Raw genomic sequence first — 7207 nt, 5'->3', positions numbered from 1 at the left:
GAGAGGGGGGGAGAGAGAGGGGGGGAGAGAGAGGGGGGGAGAGAGAGGGGGGGGAGAGAGAGGGGGGGAGAGAGAGGGGGGGAGAGAGAGAGGGGGGGGAGAGAGAGAGGGGGGGGAGAGAGAGAGGGGGGGGAGAGAGAGAGGGGGAGAGGGGGGGAGAGAAGGGGAGAGAGAGAGAGAGAGAGAGAGAGAGAGAGAGAGAGAGAGAGAGAGAGAGAGAGAGAGAGAGAGAGGAAAAGGTGGGGGGAGAGAGGAAAAGGTGGGGGGGGAGAGAGAGGAAAAGGGGGAGAGAGGAAAAGGGGGAGAGAGGAAAAGGGGGAGAGAGAAAAAAGGGGGGAGAGAAAAAAGGGGGAGAGAGAGAGAGAGAGAGAGAGAGAGAGAGAGAGAGAGAGAGAGAGAGAGAGAGAGAGAAAGCAATTCGGCCACAGCATGTTTAACTCGCCCATTGAGATCAATGCAGGTGATTGCAGTGTGGTAGTGCCAGGGTTAACCACAAATGTGAAAGAGCTCTAAATGTGGCTGCACTGCAACCTCGCTGCAATCTCATACAATGCACACAGTTGCAGCACAGGGGTTGGCATTTTGAGGGTTAAAGCAGGCGGCAAGGAGGCAACATATCATTATGCGTCAGCCGCTTCCACCGCAAATCGCTTTTCAAAGGAGCAGCAAGCACTGCAAGTATAAGCGAGCCCTTCAACTCTGACTCACCATCTATCCAGGTCTACTAATCCTTTCTTCTTGGCTCCCACAGCCTCCACCACCTCCCAGTAGATATCAGAAACTTGCTGCCACTTCTTCGGATCGGTGCACTGGAAGAGACTGGAGACCAGCGCCATTTTCCTGGGCCGCCACTCCTCTCTGCGCAAAGAAAGCGTAACGAGTGAAACTGTGATGTACAGAAAACCCCACATTATGAGTTGTACGCCCTGAGCTCATTACATACAGATCCATCCTCTACGGTGGTGGTTGTCAACCTATGAGCTATAGGGGCCCTCACATGTGGCCCCTGACATCACCATGAGAGCAATAATTCTAGGCCCGTTATTCATTGTGTGTGCCAACAATCAGCTCTCCTATAGAAGTGATCAGCCGACAAAACGCTTGCAGACCCCTCATTAGGTACAAGTTAGCTCCAATCCCCCCCTCTCATGTTTCCAGGGCTCTGAGCACCAATCGGCAGAGCCAAGACCAGGCATGGAGGGTAAAAGCGAGGGAGATCAGCAAACGTCAGTTCCCTGATCTCCCCTTCCTGCTAATGATTCAGACTGACACCTTCTTGCTAATGATCCGGATTAATGACACCTTCCTGCTAATGACACCATGACTTCTTGGTACCTTGCATAGAGAAGCACAGAGACTCAGTGATGATGTCACTGGGACTAACATAAGGAATGTAATGAAGACAGAATTGTTTTATGTAATCATGCCATTAGTATGATCATAGGGGAGGAGGGGCACCAGGGAAAGCACATGATAAGCAGATTAAACTTCAGCTAGTTGCATTTAAAATGCATTTCCTTATTTAGTTAATGAACTCATAGCTGCCCTCATTGGAATGACTGTTTTCTATCTGCCTGCCATACAGGATAACATGTCCTTCCAGCTATAAGCAATGCGCTCTAATACTTGCCAATCCCAAGTTCGCAGAGAGCGCGGTGCCTTTTCTCGGATCACGTGTGCGTCTCACCGCTGGTTTGCGTTCCACCCCTAGCAGCTGTTCCATTGGCTTAGAGCGCCCCCTCCCATCTGAAATCCAGCCAATCATCTCCCAGCAGCGCTCCAGGCACGAGAGATCAAACCTTCCCACAATCTCTGTCTCCACGAACGCACCATGATGGTGACGTCGCCCGCCTTAGACTTGCAGCCAACTAACCTCCGACAAAATGTCTTCCGCGCCTCCGAAAAATGAAGACATCCGTGAAAACTTGCTGGGAGCTCGGCCTGCCAAGGGAGTTCTGTGACAGGACGGAGGAGACGGGCCGGAAGTTCCGGTTGGGACTGGCTGCTGGCTGTATCAGAGGTCTGTGCGGGCCGGAGCTGGCCTGAGGGAGGGGAAAGAGGCTGCGTGTGTCCCGCTGTGGCCCTATGGCTGGAAGCCGGGGGACTCCATAGGACAGGGGGCGTTACCATAGCAACGCTGGGCCCCTCTATAACGTCTCCTATAGGGCCCCAGACAGCACTGTGCAGACCCTGAGGTAATGTATGTGTGATGGGGGATCTCTGTGTGGGGGGGCTCATTCACTGAATATAGAAATATATAATGTCATCTGATCCTCATCTACAGTGACAGCAATGAACAAACACAATGTGCTTATCCTGATAACACACACTTCTCACTTCTTATGTCTTTGATTAATAAAAGACACTCAGACATTTTAAGATTGCTGTTCATAAGAAGCATTAGCTGATGTGAGCCACGCCTCACCATAAGAAACCTCTCTGAAGACATACGATGATCTGCATACGGCTGGAAAGGGATACAAAGTAATCTCAAAAGTGTTTAGGTATCCAGCAGTCAGTACATTTTCTATAAACAGAGAGTTTAGTACTGTGGCTTCCAAGGCACATCACAGAATCTTCGACCAGGTAAAGAAGAACCCACAAAGAACAGCTAAAGACTTGAGGACCTCACTGGAGCTGGCAACATCCCCCGTTCACAAGTCTACCGTACGTAAGTCTTTGGACAGGCAGGGCGTCCATGGCAAAATACCACGGAGGAAGCCCAACAAAAAAAATTGCTGCATGCCTGGAGATTTCCAAAGAGCACCTTGGTGAACCGCAACACTATCGGGAAAATGTTCTGTGGACTGATGAAACCAAAGTTTAATTGTTTGGGAAGAAAACTCAGCACTATGTATGGTGCAGAAAGAACACAGCTTACCACCATCAACCCAACTGGGAAGTATGGTGAAGCGAACCTCAACTCAACTGGGAAGTATGGTGGAGCGAACATCAACCCAAGTGTGACGTGTGGTGGAGCGAACATCAACCCAGCTAGGAAGTATGGTGGAGCGAACATCAACCCAACTGGGAAGTATGGTGGAGCGGACATCAACCCAACTGGGAAGTATGGTGGAGCGGACATCAACCCAACTGGGAAGTATGGTGGAGCGGACATCAACCCAATTGGGAAGTATGGTGGAGCGGACATCAACCCAACTGGGAAGTATGGTGGAGCGGACATCAACCCAATTGGGAAGTATGGTGGAGCGGACATCAACCCAACTGGGAAGTATGGTGGAGCGGACATCAACCCAATTGGGAAGTATGGTGGAGCGGACATCAACCCAACTGGGAAGTATGGTGGAGCGGACATCAACCCAACTGGGAAGTATGGTGGAGCGGACATCAACCCAACTGGGAAGTATGGTGGAGCGGACATCAACCCAACTGGGAAGTATGGTGGAGCGGACATCAACCCAACTGGGAAGTATGGTGGAGCGGACATCAACCCAACTGGGAAGTATGGTGGAGCGGACATCAACCCAACTGGGAAGTATGGTGGAGCGGACATCAACCCAACTGGGAAGTATGGTGGAGCGGACATCAACCCAACTGGGAAGCATGGTGGAGCGGACATCAACCCGACTGTGACGTATGGCGGAGCGAACATGAACCCGACTGTGACGTATGGCGAGCGAACATGAACCCAACTGCGACGTATGGCGAGCGAACATGAACCCAACTGCGACGTATGGCGAGCGAACATGAACCCAACTGCGACGTATGGCGAGCGAACATGAACCCAACTGCGACGTATGGCGAGCGAACATGAACCCAACTGCGACGTATAGTGGAGCGAACACGAACCCAACTGCGACGTATGGCGGAGCGAACACGAACCCAACTGCGACGTATGGCGGAGCGAACATGAACCCAACTGCGACGTATGGCGGAGCGAACATGAACCCAACTGCGACGTATGGCGGAGCGAACATGAACCCAACTGCGACGTATGGCGGAGCGAACATGAACCCAACTGCGACGTATGGCGGAGCGAACATCAAAACATCAACCCAACTGCGACATATAGCGGAGCAAACATCAACCCAACTGCGAAGTATGGTGGAGGGAACATCAAAACCTTAATCCAACTGTGAAGTATGGTTTGAGTTACCACCTCATCCCTTTAAACTAGAACACCTATGAATTGCTCGGGTTCTGAGGCTAATTTAATGCAGATAAGGCACCAAATGAGTTTAATTAGCACCTTAATCGGCCACAGAACCCGTGTAATTTATTATGTGTTCGGCTTTAAAGAGATGAGGTGGCAATCTTAAGTATATTATTATTATTATTATTATTATTCAGGATTTATATAGCGCCAACAGTTTACGCAGCGCTTTACAATATAAGTATAGTGGAGGGAACATCAAAACGTCAACTCAACTGTGAGGTATGGTGGAGGAAAGATCATGATTTGGGATTGCTTCGCTTTCTCAGGGCCTGGTCTACTTGCCATCAAGGGAAACCAAAATGTCAAACAGGATGATGTCAGGATGGCTGTCTGCCAGCTGGAACTTAGTAGAAGTTGGATGATGCAGCAGGACAGTGATTCAAAGCATCAAAGTAAATCCACCACAGACTGGCTTCAGAAAAAGAAAATGGAGTGGCCCAGTCAGAGCCCAGACCTTAATCCCATAGAGATGTTGTGGAATTACATCGCACATGATATCCTACAAATGGGTCTGACCTGAAGCAGGTTTGTAAAGAAGAATGGTCAAAAATTCCTCCTGAATAATGTGCCGGTCTGACCCAGAGCTACTGACAGTGGTTACAAGTCATTGCTGCCAAAGGAGGTTCAGCCAGCTATTAACTCCACGGGTTCACTTACTTATTCCTCCAGCACTGTGAATATTTAATGGGTGTGTTTGGTGAGGATGCGAGAAATTAGAATTGTGTGTTATCAGCCTAAGCACATTGTCGATGTATTTGTTACCAGAGGGGGCTGAGTAACGCAGGGTACCTAGAATTATTACAGAGACTAACACAAGGTACATATCTAATTTTTCTTGAATTGGGGTACATAAAGAATTGTTACTAGGGAGGTCTGAGACTAACACTGGGTACATATAGAGAAACAGAGTACCTAAAATGATCACTGAAAGTAACACAGGATGCATATCAAATTGTCACTAACAGTAACAGAGCTAGAAGTATTACTTAAAGTACCACAAAGTACATATCTAATTATTGATAGACGTTATTACTAGTGGGGACTGAAAGTAACACAGAATACCTAGAATTATTACTTAGTCTAACACAGGGTGCATGTAGAATTAGTACTAGAGAGGGCCGAGACTAATAAAAAGGTACGTATATAATTATCACTGAGAGTAACACTGGGTACATATATTACTAGGGGGGCTAAAACTTACACAAGGTACATGTTGATATCAGATTATTACTGAGGGTAACACCGGGTACATATTAGATTATTACTGAGACGAATACAGGGTACATATTCGATTATTACTGAGACTAATACCGGGTACATATCAGATTATTACTGAGGGTAACACCGGGTACTTATCAGATTATTACTGAGGGTAACACCGGGTACTTATCAGATTATTACTGAGGGTAACACCGGGTACATATCAGATTATTACGGAGGGTAACACCGGGTACATATCAGATTATTACTGAGGGTAACACCGGGTACATATCAGATTATTACGGAGGGTAACACCGGGTACATATCAGATTATTACTGAGGGTAACACCGGGTACATATCAGATTATTACTGAGGGTAACACCGGGTACATATCAGATTATTACTGAGGGTAACACCGGGTACATATCAGATTATTACTGAGGGTAACACCGGGTACATATCAGATTATTACTGAGGGTAACACCGGGTACATATCAGATTATTACTGAGGGTAACACCGGGTACATATCAGATTATTACTGAGGGTAACACAGGGTACATATCAGATTATTACTGAGGGTAACACCGGGTACATATGGGATTAGGATGTGGGGGGGGGGGACTGGCAGGATATCTCTGGTGATGAATCTGGTAGTTGCGGTCATTTCATTGAGGTGCCAATACAGAATACAGAGAGATTTTTCTAGTATTGTCTCTTACATTGCTGGTTAAATATCTATATTTTCTGCAGGATCTGGGAGTACTAATAGTAATTCTGTGTAGATATACTTTCCTCCGTATTACATTACTATGGGGGGGGGGGGGGGGGTCACTGATGCTAAATCACTGGGGATAAATATAATTTGCAGTTATTTATTTCAGTAAGATATGGCAGTACTAATACAAAATGCCAAGAGATATTTATATTACTGTCCTTTAATGAAAATACAAGCAAATTCACTATCGGTATAAACATTACTACAAGATCAGGCGGTACTGACAGCAAATCCCCATGGTGATAAATACTGGTATTGGAAGCTGTAAGGGGTGCCGGTACTAATACAGAGTGCTTACAGATACTTCTATTTACTATCTTTTATATTACTAGAGGCTGAAAAGCATTCAATAACTATTTTTATTTCATTGGTGTGTACCAATAATAAATAAAATATTAGGAATATATAAATATTACAAGGGGGTGCTGGGATACTAATTCTGGTATAGAAATTATTTATTGCATTTCACTTTAGTTACAGTACCAGGGTGGTAATGGAAATTCAGTGTGTGTGTGTGTGTATATATATATATATATATATATATATATATATATATATATATATATATATATATGTATATATGTATGTGTGTGTGTGTGTATATATGTGTATATATATATATATATGTGTGTGTGTGTGTGTGTGTGTGTGTGTGTGTGTGTGTGTGTGTGTGTGTGTGTGTGTGTGTGTATATGTATATATATATATATATATATATATATATAATGTATTTGTGTGTGTATGTGTATATATATATGTGTGTGTGTGTGTGTGTGTGTGTGTGTGTATATATATATATATATATATATATATATATATATATATATATATATATATTGGTAGAAGGTGTTTGGTACTTATACTAATTGGGTATACAACAAAATAAAAGTATTATGTTATTGTAATGGTGGGGGGGGGGGGGGATTGAGGGTGTTAATCTAGTATATAAATATTACAGTTTACATTACTAGCTGTGATTGAAACGTTGGCTGGCATTTCTTTAGTGTAGACCTACCTAGTATATTATATCTATATTCTAGTAAGTGGGCTGTC

At 45.3% G+C, this 7207-nt stretch overlaps 1 protein-coding gene across 2 annotated transcripts in view; it reads left to right on the top strand.

Annotated features, from left to right (window-relative positions):
- Positions 1 to 1943: 1943 nt before the first annotated feature.
- STUB1 (STIP1 homology and U-box containing protein 1) overlaps positions 1944 to 7207 on the top strand; it is a 36395-nt gene continuing 31131 nt past the window's right edge. Inside the window, exon 1 of one of the 2 annotated variants that reach the window (XM_073636283.1) lies at positions 1944 to 2195. The gene's annotated coding sequence lies outside the window, so the exon portion shown is untranslated. The remainder of the gene's footprint in view (positions 2196 to 7207) is intronic. The other variant, XM_073636284.1, reaches the window with a different exon arrangement.

The sequence above is a fragment of the Aquarana catesbeiana genome, linkage group LG06 (assembly GCF_042186555.1).
Source record: "Aquarana catesbeiana isolate 2022-GZ linkage group LG06, ASM4218655v1, whole genome shotgun sequence".
Taxonomy (NCBI): Eukaryota; Metazoa; Chordata; class Amphibia; order Anura; family Ranidae; genus Aquarana; species Aquarana catesbeiana.
The sequence above is the reverse complement of the archived record's forward strand: the minus strand, read 5'-3'. Positions and strand labels throughout refer to the sequence as shown.